Here is a 21925-nt window from a genome sequence, read left to right on the forward strand (position 1 = left end):
ATTTTAAGGAAGTAAAATAGAACTGAAGGGTGTCTTGCTGTAACACAATTCTTGTGGGCCCCAGCCTTCCTCTGCTGGCTTTGCCCTTGATCTGCTGCTGGCTAGGTTCCTGCAGTGACCACACGTCTCCTATTTGCCAGTGTGGCTTATGTTCTATTCACGTGTACAAGTCTCTGGGCACACTGTTAATTTCAAACCACGAGGGTAAATTTGGTTTGAAAAAAGATGTGTCCCAGGGAGTCTGCCAACTCTCCAGCCTGTAAAGAACCGGAGGCCAGAGCTGTAAGTGACTCCTGCCAAAGCTGTGGACTGTGCCAGAGTTCCTGGTGTCGCTGCCATCTGAGGCTCACGGAGGATTTTAATCAGCTGAATTGAGCAGCCTGTCCGTGTAAGCCCAGGCACAGCAACCAACTGGTGGTGTGACTTCAGGTTGCACACTGGGGGTCGATGTTGGAATCGGTCTCTAGGGCTCAGAACTCTCGATTGAAGAAATCATTCTTTGTGGTCAGACATTGCCAAAGCTTTTCTTGGACCTACGGTACCTGACCTTGGTGCTGGGCCCAGGAAGTGCTCCTTGTCCTCAGATATTCGCAAGACCAGGCACAGAGCTGTCATTCGCCACCAACCACTAGAGGGACCTCCACCCCAGGTCGCGGGGTTAGAGCACAACCGGACTTAAGGTGGGCCGGGACGGAGCCTGCCAATATGCAGATTCCGTGGGATGGGCGGGGCTCACAGACAAGGAAAGAGGCTCTCCTCAGGCCAACCTCAATTTCTATTGCATCGCTCACTGGGTGGGGGAAGTACAGACGTCCCAAGGGTTGATGCGCTGAGTGTGCCCCTAGTAAGTTTTTCGGTGTTTCTCTCCCTGCAATTCTCTGCATAGTGTTTCCTGCTTCTTCAGTTTTACTCCTTGAGTCGCAGGAGCGGTCCTGAGGGGCTACCGAAACCCCAGAGGCCAGGAGCACCAACACTGAGAACTGCCCAGGGGCCCAGCAGCCGGAAGGGTCTGGGAGGAGGAGGTGGAGCGAGCGGGGCGGGGCCCTGGAGGGGCGTGGTCCTCCGGGAGAGGCGGGGCTTGGAGCCTGCACGCGGAGCGCGGCCCAGGGGGCGGAGGAGATGAGGCAGGTCCCTGGGGAACTGGAACGGCAGCGGACGGGTCCCAGAGGCCGGCTGTGGTTCCCGAGAGGGAGGCGGAGTGGCGGCCTTAGGAGGAGATTCCAGGGGTGGGAGAGGGACGCTCAGGGACGAGCTTCCCTCAGGGCCTCCGCCTCCGTCACGTGGGTGCGGGACCCGGCGGTTGCCGGTCGGTCTGCTGGTTGGTCAGACGGTTGGTCGTTGGGACTGTGGCCTGGAACTGAGTTTTCCGCTCTCCTGTTCGGAGGTGGGAGGGGCACCGGAGCGGCCCGCACACCTGATCCGCCCGGAGAGAAGCGGCGGTCCTGACGCATCCAGGTCAGTGGGCTTCCCTCAGGTGAACTTCCCCCAGGTGACAGGGGCTCTCCTCTGTCCGGAAGGGGATTCCCCCACAGGGGCATTGCCAGGGGACACAGATCCTCTAGATCCAACAACCACACGGGGCGTGAGGTCTGTGCCTCTTTGGGCCGGGAAGGTGTTCCAGACGAGAGGACGGGAACCTTCCCCTTTCTCTAGCCAGAAATAACTCTTACGGTTTTGCTTGGGATCTTTACCCCGCCTTGCCCCGAATCCGCCGACAGCCCGCGCTCTCACAGGTGCCAGGATAGTCCTGGAGATGCCGGAGTTGGTGGTTACTTCAGCGTTCAGTGTAAACTAGAGAGCCCAAGTCGGTATGACAGCTGTAATATTGTTCACCTAGGCAAATCTTTGTTCAAACAAGTGTGTGTCCAGAAGCAATGCCCGGGCTAAGACCAATGCTATATTGTAATTGCAAAAATGCAGCATGCTTTTCAAAAGCCCAAGCCGCTGATTCCCAGTAGACTGCAATATGGGGATGGTCCTATTTAAGAGTGCACCCTCCTTCCCGCTTGACATGCCAACTCCAGACTGGTAGTTTTCCTTCAGAAGAAAATAAGATTATATATTTAAAGACCCGAGACTTGGGATTTGGGTAGGATCAAAACAGGCATTCTAGTCAGTGAAAATCCGATTATATTATATCTTTTAAGGCAGCTGGATATTTGGTAGAGATCTGTTTCCCTTTCCAAATTTTGGTTAGTCTGTTTCCTCTCTTTCTATTTATCTCTCCTTCCTCTACCCTTCATTATTTGATTATAAAACAAAACTACTATGTTTACGAACGGTGTTTTGTGAAGTCAAATGTTCAACTACAGAAAGGTAGTTAACAGCAGACATAATTCATCTTTAGTCTTTTATTAGTGGTATAGTCATACTCATACTTTCATGTATTAGGATAGTCATACTCTCATGTATTAGTATATTCAGTATAGTTATAGACAATTCATTTTAAATGTTATCTGATTTATAAATTATTTTTCTCTGCTTAAATTTATATTTAATTGATCTTGAAGTGAGAGACAAGGGAGATTGGTGAGTCTTTCACTATTGCATTCATCCTGGATTTTTTTTTTTTGTGTGTGTGTGTATGTGTGTGTGTATGTGTGTGTGTGTGTGGTGCTGGGTTTCAACCCCAGGGCCTTGCACATGCTAGGCAAATGTGCTTTACTACTGAAAGCACATTTAGACTCCCATCCCTTATATAACATTAATAGTGTTACTTTGAGATTTGGTAATGTACCAGTCATTAGCTTGTTGCTACTAGGAAAACAAGCTGAGTATCATGATCTCTTTACTGCAGTAGCTAACATAGATGGGCTATGTCTGTAGGACTAAGTGAAGTAAGATTAATTACATGAAGGAGGTAGGAACAAAGTGGGGAAATTCCCATCTTTCATTTAAGCATAAAAAATCTGGGATAATTTCAGGAAGGGGTGGTATAAGTGATGAACCTCAAAGGATTTCTCCAAGGTTTCTGCAGGCAGAGGTGAGTGAGTAGGAGTGACCTAGGCTGTGAAAGCTGTAGAGGCAGGCAAGCTCAGACTAGTGACAAGTGGCCAGCAGTCCAGCCTGACCCCTATGGTGGGTGGTTAACAGTAAAGCAGGTAACAAAATGGAACATGGCCCCAGCTGGCCAAAAACACCAGGTGTAGAAAGAAGTTCATTCAGACTTTGTCTGAAGGCATGGGAGTCAAATGATTTTAAGCAGAGGATTGACTTATGGTTCTGTGAGCAGCTCAAAGTCGAAACTTTGACCCTTGACCCAACTCCCAGCCTGAAACAGAAAATCCAGTAAATGTTTTGTGGAAGTTTGAGAAGCAGTGCTTCTCAAACTTTAACAATAAGACTCACTGAAAATCTCCTTCAAATGCAGATTTGATTGGGTAGCTCAGAGTTGGGATCTGGTGTTCTGCATTTCTAACTTTTTCAGGGGAGGGTGGCTATCACTTCATTATCTATAGCAAGAATTTAAAGTAGTAGTTTGCAAACTGACTTGCTTGAGGGAGCTTTAGGAACAGTTCAGATTAGGTAGGTTTGGGATATTGTAAAAAAGATCCCCCAGGAGATTCTGACAACTGCCTGGTAGGAGTGGCTGTAGTGGACTCTGGCAATGCTTGGGAAGCAAGACTGGGGAGGCTACTTAGGAGACTGGCAGACTAATTTGGGGTAGAAGTAATGAGCCCTTATCTGGGGACCTGAGAGAATGGTGAAATTGGGACCCAAGAGACCCTGTAAATACAGAATCTGTAGGCCAGGAGACTAAGAAGTGGGAGATGTCAGTCACTACATGAAGAGGGAGGAGCAGTTCTAGGAGAATTTAACTTTGGAATTGAGGAATGGTACTATTTAGAAGTTGTTTTTTACTTGACCATAAGATTTTTTTTTTCCTGAATTACAAATCTGTTCATGATGCCCTTCTGCTTAAAATCCCCTGGTGGATCCCTTAGTACAAAATATGAGATGGTAGAGTTATACAAGCACAAGAGACAAGGTATTTAAACATTTATTAAGTTCCATCGATTGTGCATCTCCATTCAAGATGTGACACTCAGTCACTATTTGGTGTGGGCACAACTAGGCTAAAACTCTTGGTAGCTTTGTTTTTTCCTGAGTCACTATTTTTCCCGCTTCCTCTTTCCTCAAGAGTTCCACTTCCCTTGGACTTTTGTTTTCTAGCATCATGCTTTCATTTTAGTGCTTGATGGCACTTATGTGCCCCTGTTTTCAAGAATATAGGAAAGGTGAGTTGTAGTCTGTATAGGTGGAAAGGTACTAGGGATTGAACCCAGAGGTGTTTTACCACTGAGCTATGTCCCCAACCCTTTTTAATTTTTTTTATACTTGTAGGTGGACAGCAGCATGCCTTTATTTGTTTAGTTTTTTTATGCAGTGCTAAAGATCCAACCCAGTGCCTCACACATGCTAGGCAAGCACTCTGCCACTGAGCTACAGCCTCAGCCCACATCCCCAACCCTTTTTAATTTTTATTTTGAGATAGGGTCTCACTAAATTGCTTAGGGACTTGCTGAGTTACTTAGGCTAGACTTGAACTTGTGATCCTTTTGCCTAAGCCTCCCAAATTGCTGGGATTGTAGGCATGTGCCACCCACCTGGCTATGTTTTCTCTTAAAGCCAGCTCTGTTGGACCTTGTGGGTCTTGAGGCCTATTCTTATCTTCCACATAACTGGTAAATAGTCTTCTGGGAAATGATGCCCTAGAGCCATCTGTTGAGCTTTAAACTCAGTCTCCTTAAGGTCTCAAAATTCCAGAGGGCTGCTCACTCTGAGCTTTGCCTTTAGCAAATTTATGATTTCTTTTGGCCTTAGGGTCATTGGTTTAGTACTCTTTGGTAATTTCATTTCCTCTCTGTATCTCTGTCACATTCATATTATACATGTATGCACACTGAGGGCTAAGCATTCATTGTGCACGGTGCTTCTAATCACCCTGTTCTATGTTGTGTAGTAATCTTGGTTTCTGTAACACATCTGTAGACACCAACAGGGTGAGATTGTCTGATAGGATAAAATATAACATTCTTGTAAGACATTCAAGGCAGTGTAGAGGCTGGCCCTAATTTAGCTCTCCAGCTGCATCTCCAATGTTCCCCAAACCAAGGGACTCAATCATTTCTGCTTTTATGTGTCTCCCTGCCTCTGCACACACGTTTCCTCTCCCTGGAAATATCTGTTGTCTCTGCTCTGCAAGATGGATGAACTGTTATTAATTCTTCAGGATGCTGATCAAATTCTTGAAAACTCCTTACCATCTTCGTTTTTACTCTTTGCTTCTAATATATACACAGTGCAACAAATTTAGATCTCTGCTGTGTTACCTAAGTCACTTATTTGCAGTTCTCTCTATGCTCTGAACTGCTTTGGGCTGCTTCAGCTCTTGTGTATGGCCCACTATCTAGTAGATGTTCAGGAAGTGTTGTGGTAAATGTGGGCCCTGAACTGGCTGGCTTTGCAGTGTTTTCTTCAATAAAGAGGAAAAGGGGTAGTTCATTTTTTGTGGAAGATGAGGGAAGAAAAGGAGCAGAAGCTGAAAGATTGGAAAGACAGACAGGCCCAAAGAGTAGTGGGCCTGCATGACTAGTATCTTGGAGTGGATGGGGACACTAACAGAGGAGAGCCTGGGATCTCAGACTGGGGTCAGATCATGTAAATCTTTGAAATCTAGAGCTAAAGAATTCAAATTGTATGACATCGGTGACATTGAGGGTTTTTTAGAATCGATAAGACATGGTGAAAGCTGTGTTTTCAGGAGGATTTGGAGCTATAAAGTACAGGTTAGAGAGAGGGAGGGATTTCTTGTGAGGATGGACTATTGGATAACTCATGGAGGTAGCTTAGGACATGAATCAAGGCAATGATAGTAGCAGTGGAGAGGAGGGAATGGAAGCAAGTGAGCTTGCCAACAAATCCAGTAGGATTTGGTGACTACTTGGATTTGAAAGAGAGAGAAAGGAGTCAATTTGGACACTGACATTTTGTTCTGGTTTGCTGGAAGAAGAATAAGGCAATTGTTAGCAGCATGAGAGCATGGAGGAACTTCTTGGAAGGGGGAAGGGAAATGAGGGTGATTGATTCCTTTTGGAATCAGAATGGATTCTTGCTTTCCCTTTATATTTTGACCAAGGAGGATGGTGAAACCCAAAATAACCTGCCCAAGGACACCCCCCTCTTGGTGGTAGAACCCAGGTCTCCTAGCCTTCTGGCTGGGACTCCGTCATCTGTAGCACAGTGTTTGGTCAGAGGAATGCCGCCAGAAGGTCCAGATGGAGATTCCGTTAGGCAATGAAAAATGGGAATGAGACCAGATTGGGGTGAATTCAGTCTGCAGAGGACCTAAGGCTGGAGGCATACAGGGTTTTGACCTGTAGTCTGTTGGCAGCCAATGCAGTGGGGGCCAAAAGGCTCACGAGGCCTCCTGTTTGTCCTGTGTCCTCCATGCATGTGGGGCTAAATAGGTAAGAGTGCTTTTATGGTACCAGAACTCTTCTACTTGTTATGCTCAGTGTGGGTACATGTAAATTAATTGTGTTTTTCTGGGAATACAACCACTCATCAGTTTACCATTTTCATGAAAAAAGGTATTCCAAGAACCAAACATCCTTACCCCATACAGACTTTAGGGACACATTTTGCTAGTTCATGAGAACTTGAATGGGGATGGGAGCAGAGGGTGGGAGTGACAGCTAGCTGGGTGAGGCAATCAGTCCTGAGGACTTCCTCCAACTAGGGGCAGGGGTCAGGGATCCAGCTGACTGACTGAAGGCCACACCTGTCAGATGATGAGAGAGAACCTTATCTAGAATCTGCACTGCTGCCAAGAGACTTGGTGGAATTTCCCTCCTCTTCTCACCCCTCCCTCTCATACCTCCCTGTGCAGCCAGGCTCCAGCCTTTAGCCTCCTAATATAATGCCTTGCCTTTACCATGTGCCCTGGTCACTTAAGTTTACTAAGGCAGAGCTGGGTTAATGCATGTGAAACATTATCACCTGACATGTGGTTGCCAAACAAAAACAAAAGACACAAGGAATACTGGGAGTCCACTTTAAGGGGAAACTTACAAGCCTCTTTGGCTTTTTGGAGCTATATAGCTGGGTCTTTCCATTTTCCACTTCATCTTGTTCAGAGGTTGTGTAGAAATAAACATACACACACACATGCACCTCCTACCCCTGCCTGTCCCCACTGCCACCCTGCCTGTCCCCACTGCCACTGCACTGAGAACAAAGTGTGTGCATGAGCCTGCTCACCCATGGTAAAGTAACACAGGGACAGCCATAGATTGCAAACTTGAAAGTTGGGTTTTCCAAGGCTTAGGAATCATTTATCAGAGGCAGGTGGGTGGAGGATCCATTAACAACTCTCTAGGAAGAAACTAGTTAGCTTAGATACTGTATAGGGAATAGATCCTACATGGCCTCTACTTTGGCCTGCAGCTGCTGTGGAATTCCCAGGGTGCTCTACTTTGGGAATAGCTATTTTTACCTAGGAATGAGGATAGTATAGCAGGAAATCCTAATCCCAGGGTTTCTCTGTCTGCTTAGGGATAGCCAAAGTTTTGGTGAATAAGGAAGGGTTTTTAGTGGGGTCAGTCTGAATTGCTGCCTCAACTCTCCAGGGTAAAGATGTGATTCCACAGCAACTTGTGTGCATGTTGGAACAAACCCATTACATACAGCTGAGTCTTTCAGGCTGGGCAGGGACCACTCTGAGCTGGAGGACCACTTCTTTGATTGCACTAGGTGTCCCAAGAAGTCCTACAAAATTTCTCAACTTTTTTCTTGTAGAAAGACCCAGAAGCTCTGACAGAAGGAACCCATTGTTTGACAGGTGTATGTGAATTTATGTGTAAGAGAGAGGGAGACACAGAGTTGTATAGAAGCCAAGAGGTCTGTTGTAGGGACTGAAAGAACAGAAAAGGACAGAGCCACAACTCAAACTAAGAAGACCTTGCCTTATATACAGGACAGCTCTCTCAGGGGCAACAAGTTCCTTCTTCCAGCACAAGTCCACCTCTTCATGGAGGCATCAAAGGTAAAGATGGGACTTGTAGAGGGATAGAGGGGAAGAAAGTGTAGAACTTTTAGCTATGGTAGCTTTGACAAAGGGCTTGTCTCATGAGGTAGGGGAAGTGTTATTACCACTTTATGGGGTGTGTATTTATACATGCTCATGTGTGTATGTGTGTGTGCTTGGGAGTCAAACCCAAGGCCTTGTGCATCTAGGCAAACACTACCACTGAGCTCTACAGCCAGTCCTGGGAAACAGATTTCTGAAGGTTCCAGAGTATTAGACTTAATTTTATTTATTGGCCCATATGGATGCTTTGAGGGGTGAAAGGAGGTAAGATAAATGCTAAAATATATGAACTTGGAACGATAGGACTGTTTTCACACTGGGATGTGTGACATCTAACTGAGTGTTCAAAACTAAATTTTATGAGAAACAGGCAGGCAAGGAAGTGTGGGTAGGGGAGAGTGGATTGGTATGGGGAGAGGAGAGAAGTTAGAATGTAATTTTGGGTGGGACTGGCAGTTTCTTATCATACAACATTTTGCCAGAGTGAAGGAATGGTTCTTGGCTCTGACACCTTACCTTGACTAGATGTCATGAAAAAGTTTATTACATAAGCTCTTCCTGCAGCCAGCCAAGACATCTGGTTCTTCAATGAATACTGCTCACCTGGTAACAGCAACAACAGCCCTGTGTGTGTCTGTCTAGGGTTTCACTGCTCAGGCTCACTGGTGCTGCATAGTGCCCCGGGCAGGGATTGTTGTCCTGCTCCTGGAAATAAGGAAACTGACTCCTGCCCACCTCCTACCTTTCTTCATGATAGGTGCAGGTTTTCTCCATCTTGGGGGCTTGGCCTCCCTGACCCTGAGGACCCTGGTAACTCTAGAATGGGGGCTTTTAGGGTACACTTGTACACTGCTGGTGGGACTGCAAATTGGTAAGGCCAATTTGGAAAGCAGTATGGAGATACCTGGGAAAGCTGGGAATGGATCCACCATTTGACCCAGCTATCGCCCTCCTCGGACCTATTCCCTGAGGATCTTAAAAGAGCATACTATAGGGATCCTGCCACATCAATGATCATAGCGGCACAATTCACAATAGCTAGACTGTGGAACCAACCTAGATGCCCTTCAATAGATGAATGGATAAAAAAAAATGTGGCATCTATACACAATGGAGTACTACGCAGCAATAAAAAATGACAAAATCATAGAATTTGCAGGGAAATAGATGGCATTAGAGCAGATTATGCTAAGCAAAGCTAGCCAATCCTTAAAAAACAAATGCCAAATGTCTTCTTTTATATAAAGAGAGCAACTAAGAACAGAACAGGGAGGAAGAGCATGAGGAAAAGATTAACATTAAACAAAGACGAGTGGGGGGAGAGAAAGGGAGAGAGAAGGGAAAGCATATGGAAATGGTAGGAGACCCTCACTGTTACACAAAATTACATAGAAGAGGATGTGAGGGGAAAGGGGGGGGGACAAGGGAGAGAATTGAACAACAGCAGATGAGGTAGAGAGGGATGATGGGTGGGGAGGGGAGGGGGGAGGATAGTAGGGGATAGGAAAGGTAGCAGAATACAACTGTCACTAATATGCCATTGTGTAAAAATGTGAGTGTGTAACCGATGTGATTCTGCAATTTGTATTTGGGGTAAAAATGGGAGTTCATAACCCAATTGAGTCAAATGTATGAAAGATGATATATCATGAGCTTTGTAATGTTTTGAACAACCAATAAAAAAATAAAAAATAAAAAAAATAAAGTAGAATGGGGCCTTTGAATCAGACAGTTCTCCATTCAAACTCCAGCTCTACACAGGTTTGCTGTTGGTACTTTGAGCAAGTCTCTTTACTTCTCTGAGTCTTAAGTTCTTCATCTGTTTAATGGGTTAAGATAATAGGCCTACCTTTGTTGTGAAAATGAGATGATGCAATCAGTGTTGACTATAGTTCTTGGCACATTGCAGATAGTCAAACCCTATTATTGTTTGTCATTATTTTTCTCTTTTCAGGAAGCCAAAGAAAAATACTTTGCCAAAAGGAGGGGTTAGCATCATCCAGAGGGATTATACTGATATTTCAGGGGAGTAGTATTCTTTAGGTGTCTAGGTGTGACACAGAAAGGGCAGTCATGGTGGAGGTGAACAGAAAGTCCAGGAGGCAAAAGTGCGTGGCAAGGTAGGTCACAGTCTGGCTTCAGATAGCTGGTCACCAGTCTTCAGGACAAGGGAAGCACACAGATCTCAGAGCCCAAACCAGCTCAGTGAGTGGTGGCAGGGTAAGTGCAAAGTCCTTCCCTTAGGCTCCCAAAATCAATTAGTGTGTCCTACTTGTCCCTGTGGAAAAGCTCAGATAAATTGGCTTAGCCTGCTGCATTAATAGAAATCTTGAGTTTAGAGCTTGGTAAGGGATCTTCATCCCTACATTGGCCAAGACTGGCCACACCTGGAGGCATGTGGGCAGGGGACCGCATATGCTGCAAAGCTGTTGAGGGCCACAGCCGAGTCGGGGTGGCACCTGGCATTTTGCCAGAGGGAGTGGTTGAGAGGTGATGCCAGTGAGTCATTGAGATGATGATGGTTAAGTTAAGCTGTGTATTCAGGTGTATATAGACCTTTGCTGCTACTTTGGAGTTCTGGCGGGGATTCTGGGAGAGTTGAGTTGGTTGGTTGGTGAAGTTCCAGTGGAGGGGAGTTCCCATTGGTGTGTGGTGTTCCTGAAAGGGCCGCGTGGGTGGCGTTCTGGGGAGTTCGGAAATAAAAGTTTGTTCCTGCTTGAGTGGCTCATGATTTGTGCCCAGCCAGACTGCGGCACGCCAGGGTTCTTGTCCTACAAGCTTTGGAAGAACTTGAGTATAGATAGGAAGACACGGGGATCATAGGGATGTGACTACTATTTTCAGATGGGTGAGGGAGATACTATGTTCCACACTTCTCAGAATGCAGACTTGAGGGGGCCATGGTAGTAATGGTAGAGGGAGTTAAAGAGGAGGCAGATAACCAGACCTGGTGTGTACACCCATAATCCTAGCTATTTTGAAGGCTGAGGCAGGAGGATTGCATAAATCTGTTTCCCAGGACTGGCTGTAGGGCTCAGTGGAAGTGTTCAAGACCAGCCTGGGCAATTTAATGAGACCCTGACTCAAAATACAATAAAAAGGGCTGAGGATGCAGCTCAGTGGTAGCATGCCCCTGGGTTCAATCTCCAGTACAACCAAAAAAGGAGGCAGATATTTGTTTGAAATGGTGTAAGAAACTCAAGCTTGTCTCTAAGGCCAAGTATCTTTCTTAAAATAAGATAAAGGGCATTTATTGTCCAAATGGTTTTGAGTAGAGAGGATTTCATGAAATAAAGGGAGGCAGGTTGTGTTGAGAGGTCAAAGGACTATCTGAAAGGACTGCAAGATTTCTTCTTATTAGTTGCTGAAAACATTACAATGATCTTGACATATCATACATTTGATTCAAGTGGGGTATGAATTCTTTTTTTTCCACATGTACAGATTGCAGTATCACATTGGTTTTACAGCCACGTTTATACATACAGCCATATTAATGTTTTTTGTATTCTGCTGCTACCCTTCCTTTCCCCCTCCCCTCCCGTCCCCTCCCATCACCTCTCTCTACCCACTCTATGACACTTTTCTCTCTCTCTCTCTTTTTTTTTCTTCCTCACACCATCTTATATGTAATTTGAACTGCAAGATTTTGACAGTAGGTTTTGTAAATCAATTAATTGGGACTGGGTCCTAAGGAATTAGAACTAGAGATATACCTTTTAGGGCAGGTGGGTTTTTTCTGTGTGAGGAAAGATGAGAATATGCAAAGATCCTTCGTGGTCAATGAAATGTTTTGAGTTAAGGACATAGAGGTCTCTTATGTAAATGAACAAGCTGGGATAAAGAAATAATGAGGAAACTTACCTAGACTCTTTCCAGTTGTTAAAAATTGAAAAAAGTTGGAACTAAGATAATGGGGTGGGCAAGGGGAAACTTTATCCTGTTGATGGTGGGAAATAATTAGTGGCTTCTGAACAGAGATGACTTTTAGCACATGTAGGGTGGAGTGAGGGTGAAAGGCCAGGGACCGGCAGCCTTAAAGCTGTGCAGAAACTTCTCTATCCCAGCTCATAGGAGGAATATCCCACTTAATGATGGGGGTAGGGAAAGAGGAAAGGCTCCAAGGATATCCCTTTGTGAGCTAAAACTTTGAGGCTGTGATCCATAGAAAAGTGATAAACTATGTGTATTCTTTACTGGTGCCTCCCTTGGCCTAATTGCCTGGCTACAACATGAAGGCTTTTTCTTTCCCATGGGCCATTCCATGAAGATTGTGAAAACACAGCATCCTGGGACAGAGAGAACCAGGGCCTGTGGTCTGAGGCACTGAGCTCCCAGCATCCAATAATGGTGGGTATAGAAGGGAGTTATCCAGAAGGACACTGGCCACAATACTGGGAAGTTTGACTGTTTACAGTCTCGGCCCAGAGCAGGTTCCAGCCCCAAGAAAGGCGGGGGAGTCTGTGGGCACCAGGGCTTTATTCAAGTGGGCTGAGGTTTTGGGTGGGGTATGGTAGGTGGGAAGACGGAGAATGCTGTGTTTAAGCAACATGGATGCCTGAGTGCCATGATATCCTGGTTTGGGTAGATATTATGGCCTGACAAAATGGTAGGGAGGAGATGGCAGCCACAGAGTCAGAACTATCCCACTGGGATTGGGAAAACTACACCCTGTTAGGAGCATAGGCAAAGCATAATTTATAAGTAGTCTGGAATCAAGTAGGCTCGTGTTCTCATTATTTCAGTCACTAAATAATTTTTAAACCTTCCTCTTCTTTGAGGAAAGTAGTGGATAGTGGGACATGAGGTGAAAAAGACATGACCCCTGCCTGAATGGAACTTAAGAAATGTACCTCTCACTCAAATCAGGCTGTAATAAACACTAAGAAAATAAGAGTATTTAGAAAAAAGAGGTTGGACTTCCTGAGCATGTGGTGATTGAGGTGTGTCTTGAAGACAGAAAGGGACTCTGTGGAGGTGAAGGGAATTCCTGGCAGAGGGAACAGAAATGTGCAAAGGAGGGGGACTGGAAATTAAGGGGCATGTGTGAAAATAGCCAGTGGTTAGGTTGGTTAGAACTGAGAAGTGAATGAGGTTTAGCTGGGGGTCTCCCAAATCCATAATGATTGGCCATTATCATTTTTTATAAAATCCTCACCATGCCTCAGGCATTGAGCAGAGTTTTGCTTCTGTCTCATAGCAGCCTTTCAGGACTTAGCTCAGCAGGCTCCATGAGGATGCAGTACTTTCCTAAGCTTTCCTAGCTGGTGAGTGACTGAATTTGATGTACACTCAGTCTGCTTGATTTCAAACCTATGTTCTTTCTGCCTATTTTGCTATCATATTCAGAGTCCAGATTATACAGAGTCCATTACATGAAAACTTACTTTTATCATGATGAGGAAGGAAGATGGTCAGTGAACGTGTAGTAGACCACATTAACACTTTGAGAAACACTTGGTGGGTGTGACCAGATTGTCACAAAGCACATCCTGGCCCCACTTAATATATGTAAGCATATATATTATTTAGGTAAATCTCTAAAAGTTGCATAGATTTTCATGGGATCTAGAAACTGTTAATACCTGACTGCTATAGATAATTTCTGAATTCTTAGCTAAATTCCTCTCTTTTCTTTCCCGTTCAAGAAAGTATATTAAAATAGGACAAGACAATCCCAATTTTCTCATTTATACAAAAATTTCCTCATCTTTGGCTACTTTGTCATTAGTAACAAATTATAATGAACCTTACCTGTTTGGGACCCCAGACTATCATCCCTAAAGGATGTTTGGTGAAAGTGGTACTCGAGAGTGGGTCTTGAGAATGGGTTGGAAGGGTTGGGTGAAGGATGAGAGTCAGAGAAATCTGTGCAAAAAAACTCAGGTGGGGATGTGGGGGTGGAGAGAAGGGGCTGATATGGTTCAGTAAGCATTTGCTGTGAGCCTGCCCATGCAGGGGTGTGGAGTAGGTGCTGGGACATCTGCATGAAAGGACAGTATTGTTTCCATGGTAGGCATGTTCAGGCTTTGAGCTGGTGGGTGTTGGTGGGGGCTGCCTGCTCAAGTCATCCTGTATCCTGTAGAGCCAGCCAGTCCTTATTGCTTGATCAGGTATACCCTGGGCCCTGTTCTGTCCAGCTTGGCTCTCCTCCTGGAGCTGAGAACACATACCTGGCCCTGGTAGCTTCACCTTTCTTCTGTCCTCAGAGTGGTCTTGAGTCCTTTAGGCTTCCAAATGGGAAGCTTTTCCTCCACTCGGAAAGTTTGAGAAAATCACGTGGGGAGGCAATAATAACCTTAGAGAAGATACAGTGCCATTTCAGGGAGAAGATAGAATGATGTCTGGGCTGTGATTACTCAAGATCTCACATTAACAGGAGACTTCAGAGGACAGAAAGCTCTACCTCTGTGTTTTAGCTACTAATAAAGAACATTTTAAAAACTATTAAGGGCTGCCCTGGTGTCACAAATCTAGTCCTCGAATGTCATGATTACTTATATTTGAAAGAGAATTTTAACTCAAGTAACAGTTGAACGAGGAATGGTATTCATGAGAAGGATCCTATACTCTACTTGAGAAATGCATCTCATTACATCATTGTTACACACTGTGTACAGAAACTTAAGTAACTCCTGGAGTAATTGACTGGTTATAGGTGTCCTTCTAGTGTGTGGTGCATACTAAGTGCAATTATGAGGTCTCTCTGTGACACTGGTACACCTCAGCCATCTTCTTTTAAGACCATCTCTAGAGTTAAAATGGGCATGCTCAAAATCAGTGTATGAGGCCAGGGACCTTTTGCTTCAAGTCTGAAGCCAGCCATGAATGTGGTCAGCACTTGGTACTTTGCCTCCCTGACCCCATTAAAGCCCAGCTTTGGTTTTAGCTTCCATGTTTGGGGCCTCCCAAATTTACTTCCCTGGCTATGACTTCTCTGTCAGATGTCTGCCCCAGATGGCCCCCAAGTATCATAAACTTAGCCTACTCACTGTTCCTAAGCAGTGCCACCCGGTAAGACCATAGGGAAATAACTGAGAAAGGTGCCAAGAGATTGTTAAGAGTGCATATGATCTGTAGGAAATTTGCAGTCTTGAAGGTACACCAAGTACCTGCTTTCTGTCAGGTACTGCTAGAGAGACCTGCAACTGCTGGAGAAAATCTGGAATATGTGTACCATGTTTGAGCTCCTGAACCAAAGGATCTGCCTATATCCAGCCCTGGGTATGGGAGGCATAATATCCATTATATAAGAATCCAAGAAATCAATGTGTATTACTCAAAGAAAAAAACTAATCTATCTCATAAATAGTACAGGTTTTAAGAATATGCTCTTCATCTTAGCTATGTCATCCCCCATTCATATTATTGAAATCCTAACCCCTGAAGTGGTGGTATTAGAATGTGGGGCTTTGGAGAAGTGATTAGGTCATGAGAGTAGAGCCCTCATGAATGGATTAGTCATTAGTCCTTTCATTAGCCAGAAGGATCTAGCTAGACTCTTCTTCCATGGGAGGACATAGGTAGAAGGTGCCATCTATGTATCAGGAAATAGGCTCTCACCAGACACTGATTCTACCAGAACTGCGTTCTTGGACTTTCCAATCTCCAGAACTGTGAGAAATATATTTTGGTTGTTAAACTATCTTAACAGTTTATAGTAATTTTGTTATAGCAGCCTGATAGTAGCAAGATATCTTCGCTGCCTCCTGCTCTTGTCCTCCTTCAGGGGAAGAAGTCCCTACCCACTTTGACACGAAAGGAGCCTCAGAAAGTTTGGGGCTGGTCTGGGCTGGAATGTGGGGACTTGGTTTTTGTAATACTGTCTCTTGGCCCTTTTGAGTCATGTAGACCTCTACACCTTTCACTTCTTACTTGAATCTGAGGAACTATTTGAGTATCTTCTATGGGAGAATAACAGCCCTGATCAATGGAAAAGAAGAGGTAAAGAATGGAGAGGCTCTTAGGAGACTCAGACTTTTCTACTCCCCTAGATTCCAGCTGGCAGACTTCCAGGAGCAAGACTGCTTGGTCCCCAAGCAGGAGATATCTAGTGTGGTGTGCTCTGCAGGCTTGTCTTTGATCTACAGCACCATGTGTGGAAATGGGGGATTCCTGCATCACTTTTCTTGGGAAAGTCCCTAAACCATCTTTGACCTCAGAGCTCTGGGGGAGGGAAGTGATCTGAGTGACAAGTGTCTTGTGACTTGCAAGTAAGGTTAGGGAACTGGCTAGGTCCTGCCCCTCCCTGCCCACAATGTATGCTGGAGCTATTGAATTAGGTTGAAGAAAAGAGGGCTGGGCCCATTGCTTTTGGCTGTCTCAGCTGTTGGTGCTTTTTTTTTTTTTTTTTTTCCTTTTGCATTGCTGAGGTTCAAAGATCTCATGCACACCAAGTGAAGTGTTCTACCACTAAGCTATTCCCCCAGGCTGCTCATTGTTTCCTGAATGTATCAGGACAGCTGGGCTATCTTTGAGGTCCTAGGTTTCCTCCTCATTGCATCTTGGGCTTAGTCCCCAGGCATGATTCAAAGACTACAGATAAGGGAAATGCCCTTACCTGGATGTTGTTTGAGAATTAAGCAAAGTCTTCCCTGGAATGTGAGTGGATCAGAACAAGATCAAATAGCTTTGGAGAGAAGGCTGTCTTCTGTCCGTAAGTTTGCCCAGCTGTGTCCAAGATCAAATGAGGGTCAGATGAGGGCTTTGGGCTGCCAAAACAATGTACTGTGACTAGGGGACTGAAATGGCAGACTTTTATTTTTTCATAGTTATGGAGGCCAAAAGTTTGAGATTATGGTGTCAACAGAATTGATTTCTTCTGAGGCCTCTCTTCATGATTTGCAGATGGCCATCTTCTCCCTGTGTCTTCACATGTTCTTCCCTCTGTACCCACCTATGTCCTAATAACCTCATCTTACAAGAACACCATTACATTGAATTACTGTCCACCTTAATTTAATTACCTCTATTTCTAAATGTGGTCATATATTGAGGTACTGGACATTAGGATGTAAACATCTGAATTTTAGGGGGACACAATTGTGCTATTAAAAAAGGTGTTTCCAAAATCCTGAGAGAACAAGGCTCAGTATTATGGTGAAAGACAGAGAGGCACTCACTGCTGGTCCTGCCAAACGGGACCAGCAAAGGAAGGTAGACATAATCTAGCCAGTAGAGGAAGTTGACCAATCTTATGCAAAGACTCAACTCAGAAAAACTTGGGCCTGAGCTGTTTGCTTGCAGTCTGGGTTCCATTGTGGCCCTTTGTCCTCCAGTGAAGGCAGAATTGGTAATATTTTCCAGCACAGGCCTTTAGGAGAAGCCCCTCCTCATCTGACAGAGACAGAATCGAGGGTGTTGACAGTGCACACAGGATGGTCTTTAAGGAAATTCTTTGGTCCCTTTCTGGCATTTTGTATTGTTTTATTGTTTATTTATTTATTTATTTATTTGAGAGAGAGAGAGAGAGAATTTTTAAAATATTTATTTATTTATTTTTTTAGTTTTCGGCAGACACAACATCTTTGTTTGTATGTGGTGCTGAGGATCGAACCCAGGCTGCACGCATGCCAGGCGAGCGTGCTACCGATTGAGCCACATCCCCAGCCCTTGTATTGTTTTAGATGAGGTCTTGCTGTGTTGCCCAGACTCATCTTGAACTCCTGGGCTCAACTGATTCTCTCATCTCAGCCTCCAGAGTATCTAGAGGGCATGTACCACTGTGCCCAGTTCTGGTTTTTTGTTTTCTTTTTTCAACGCAAAAGGAAAAACTTTGTAGTAAAAACTATTCAACAAATGTTGAAATGAAGATTCAAAATACAGAATAAATTAATTCAATTAGTATTTATCTAGAGCCTGTCAAATTCTGGGTCCAGATCCTCTGCAGGCAGCTAGAGAGGCTCCTAGAAGGTAGCTGGCTGTGGGCTAAATTTATGCATGAGATCTCAAATACTCTAGATAATAGCAAAAACTCGCCAATTCAGACTTTTTTTTTCTTGTTGCTTAGCATTCTAAATTAATGGAATGAGGAGAAAGGCCTGGTTTTATCATCTGTTAGGGAAAGTTACATTTTCTGCTATCATTGGTCTTTTACAAATGTAGTTGTATTCATCATTTGTCTCTTGCTCATGCCAGGCCCAATCATGGCTTAGTTCCCCTTATGGTAGAGCTGTCTTTGCCTCTGAATATCAGGCTGCAAAAAAGAGGGATCTCAAAGTTAGATGGAGAAGCTGTCATCGACAACCTCCAACCCTTATCAGAATGCTGGTCAAAGTCACATGCCCCTTCTCTCTTTACTCTTCACTAAGAAACACAAACATTTACTGTCTACTTTTGACTGATTCTTTGTTGGGCTCTGAGAACAAAGAAGCAAAATAGGATATACTTCTTGCTCTCTAATCACTCAATTAAGAAGGTGGGATAGACACACTGAGAAATAATATAATTACTGTTTATATTATTATAATTCTTATAATACAAATAGCTCTGATGATCAAGGTGGTCTTCTCCACCACCTTGTAAGGTAAGATAGGAACAGAGAATGGAGGGATTCTAGCATCTTTAGGAACTTGAGGTAGCAGTGTCAAAAAAGTCCTTCTGGATATGGAACATTTGAACAAAGCCTCAGACTGGGTGGGATTTAAAGTATAGATGGAGAAAAGCACCCCACGTAAAGAAAACAAAGACAGGAAAACCTTGTATATTGGGGGGGGGGGAGTAGTCTGGTGTGGCTGGGACTCAACTTGGTAAGAAGGGGGATGGTATTAGGATACTTGAACCAAGCTGCAAAATATGGCAGCCATGGACAGTTTGGGAGCAGGGGAGTGATGTCATGAGCTATGGGATATTTCTACCACACTGGGAAGGATGGATTGGGGAAGAGTCAGAGGAAGCAGCTTTTATAATGATAAGGGCCCAAACTATGGGAGATGAGACATGAGGAGAGCTTGATTGGATGTTAGAACATACTCAGGGAATCTGACATTGTAGAAACAGCACCATATGAGTCATCAGGAATTTAAGTTCAAATTTCAGTTCTGCAGGAGGGGAAGGAGGAATCCTGCATATACCCCTCGTCTCCCCCCCCCCCCCAAATTATGTCCCTAAGTGGTGGGCTTTTCTATTTAACATTTAATTATTTAAAAAAGTCCAACACACAGAAGTAGAAGGAATAGTATAATGAATCCTCTTTGCCTATCATCTACTTCAACAATAACCTCTTGCTTGTATTGATTTTTGAGATGAGGCTTTTAGTAAGTATTCAATTTGATGCTGGATTTGAAGCATTTCTCTAAATCTGCCTGTGATCAGTCTGAGGCAGTGAAATGATGTCAGGTCCATTTATTCCTCCCTGGAGGTAAATTGAATATGTATGTGCACACATAAGTGTGTGTTCATTGCTGTGAGAATGAAAATGAGGGCTGCTGCCTTTGAAGGTTGAGTTCTGGGACTGAAGAGACACACTGCCAGCAGGGGCCTTGTCAGTAGGATAAGGGTCTGTTTACCACAGAGGCAGGTGTGGAGAGGGGAGAAAATGGAGGTAAGAACTGCTGTGAGGGAGGTTTTTAGGGTCAGATACACTCATTACCCATTCATTGGAATGTCTGTCTTGCCTAAGGCTTGATTCACACTGACCAACCTGATAAGGCTTGTCCATGAGCCAGATGTCAGTGAACCAATTCACTTTGGCAGGCATTGTCCAGTGGCCACAACATAAATGCCTGTCTTTCCAAACCACCTTGTTGGCATTGCCCTATGTAGGAAAATAAATTACAGCATCATCTCCGGATTGCTGGGGGAGCCGAGCTCCCAGACAGAGGACACCATATGGAAAGAAGGCATGTGACCTATGGCTGTGATGTCCTCCTAGCTAGTGATTGTGCTCCTGCCCTCAGAGATGGTCTTTTAGTTATCAGTGTGCCATGCAGACCCAACAGTTTTATGGGTATTGTTGCTTTGTTCTTCACTTAGAGTAGACTAGTTTGGTTTGGGGCACAGTAGTTGTTCATACTTCTTAAATGACTTCCAAGTTTTTGTTTTACAATTATTGAAAAATAGGCCCAGGAATCAGAGGGATATCAAGATATCAGGTTTATATCTAATAAAGTTGTTTACAGAATATGACCCATTGAGTCTTCAGTATATCCCTTTGCTGAATTAAAACAGCCACCTCTAGTAGGGACTTAGATGAATGCAAGTCTCCTCCTGGGGCAGGCCACCTCCCTTATCAAGGTGGCTTAGAGAGAGAAAGAAGGATGGGGCCGAGTTGCACATGCTTGATTGTTTCTCCCATTCTCACCAATTACATACTTATTTGCTCCCAGGGTAGGAAGTTCTGGAAAGAGAGGATGTCAGTGTCCTCTCATTGGATATCCTATGGCCACTTGAAGCAGAAACAGAATAAAGGTGTGAGCACATGTTATAAGTCTCAGCATTGGTTTATTTGGCAGGCAGAGGTGGGAATGCTGTTGGGCAAAATTGTCTGGGCACTGAAAAATAAGTGTTGATGGACAGACTGGAGAGGGGGTCTTTGGCTGAGGGGACAGCATGAGAAAGCATAATGCTGTCCATGGCTGAAGTATCAGGGACTCAGAATGTGGCAGGAGGTAGCTGGACTTGATGAGCAAGTGCTGTATAACCTCAGAGTCAGACTGCCTGAGTTCAAATCCTATCTCTGCTGCTTCCTAGATGTGTGATTTTGGCCAAGTTGACCAACTCTATGAGCTTCACTTTCCTTTTCTGTGAAGCTTGGATATAAGAGTTATGAATGTTGAGATATGAGCTACATATAAACATTTAGCTCAGTGTAGAGAGAATGCTTAACAAGTCTCAGCCGTTATAAATACCTTCATGAGTCCAGGACAGTTGGAGGTTGGCTCTGATCTAGATGCACCTTATGAGTTTGGACTGCTCTGGGAAAGGCCAGGTATGCTCAGGTGAGAGGAGGCCCTGAAGTGCTCAGGTTCTGAATATGTGAATGTAGGCTGAGCAGCAAGAACAGGAAGAATATGGTGGTGAAGACCATGTCTGCAGAGAGACCCATGGAGACTGGATGCTGTTTGAGGGGAAGGGTCACAGGTAAGTGCAGGCTGCTGTATAGTTAAAGGAGGAACCCAGAGGTGCTTTGTCCCGGATAGCAAATGAAGTAACTGTCTCACTGATGTGATGCCAAGAAAAGCAGTCCAGTCTACATGGATAGACTGCTATCTAAATGATTTACTTTCTGAACTCATTTAAATGTCTCAGTCATCTTTTCAGATAGATACTATTCCCATCTCATCCAGAAGAAACCTGAGACACAAAGGTTATTCTTGCCCAGGACACATAGTGTCAGAATCAGGGTTCTTACCCAGGCAGTCTAACTCCAGTTTGTACTTTTAACTCTGCCTAGACTGCCTTTCTAGGATATAAGAACAGGAACAGTTCCTTAGATGACAAGGCAGCTTCAGTGAGTGAAAAATTCGCTACAGTGGGAATTAGGGGGAGTGGAAGGTGAACAGTGGCTCGTGAATCCAAGAAGAAACATGACATAGTAGCTGGGGGTGTAGGATCATAGAGAGCAGAGGCTTTAACGTTAGTGTGGTTTGAGAGGAAGGAGCAGGACAAGGCAAGAAATGCAGATTTAACTTAGAGGGCATAATTGAGATGGACTCATTGATGATATGTCAGTAGGTCAAAGGGAGGAGGAACAACTTTTTCACAGGATGGATGGGAGGACTGAAGTGTAGAAGAGGGGAATCCAGGGGTTCCATTTATCATCAAAGAAAGATACATGCTAGTATACTGCAAGGGAGTCTGACAGGAAGGAGATAAAAGATCATGGGCATGTAA

General features: G+C 44.5%; 1 protein-coding gene across 16 annotated transcripts in view; it reads left to right on the forward strand.

Annotated features, from left to right (window-relative positions):
• Positions 1-660: 660 nt before the first annotated feature.
• Positions 661-21925, forward strand: part of PPFIBP2 (PPFIA binding protein 2) — a gene marked incomplete at its 3' end in the record, with an annotated part of 145044 nt that continues 123779 nt past the window's right edge. For 7 of the 16 annotated variants that reach the window (XM_081279531.1, XM_081279532.1, XM_081279510.1 and 4 more), the window contains exon 1: positions 1097-1455. Of the gene's footprint in view, positions 681-1095; positions 1456-7800; positions 8048-21925 lie in introns of those variants that run through there. The other 9 variants (XM_081279509.1, XM_081279508.1, XM_081279529.1 and 6 more) reach the window with 5 other exon arrangements.

The sequence above is a fragment of the Spermophilus citellus genome, assembly GCF_964194105.1.
Source record: "Spermophilus citellus genome assembly, chromosome: 2".
Lineage (NCBI taxonomy): Eukaryota > Metazoa > Chordata > Mammalia > Rodentia > Sciuridae > Spermophilus > Spermophilus citellus.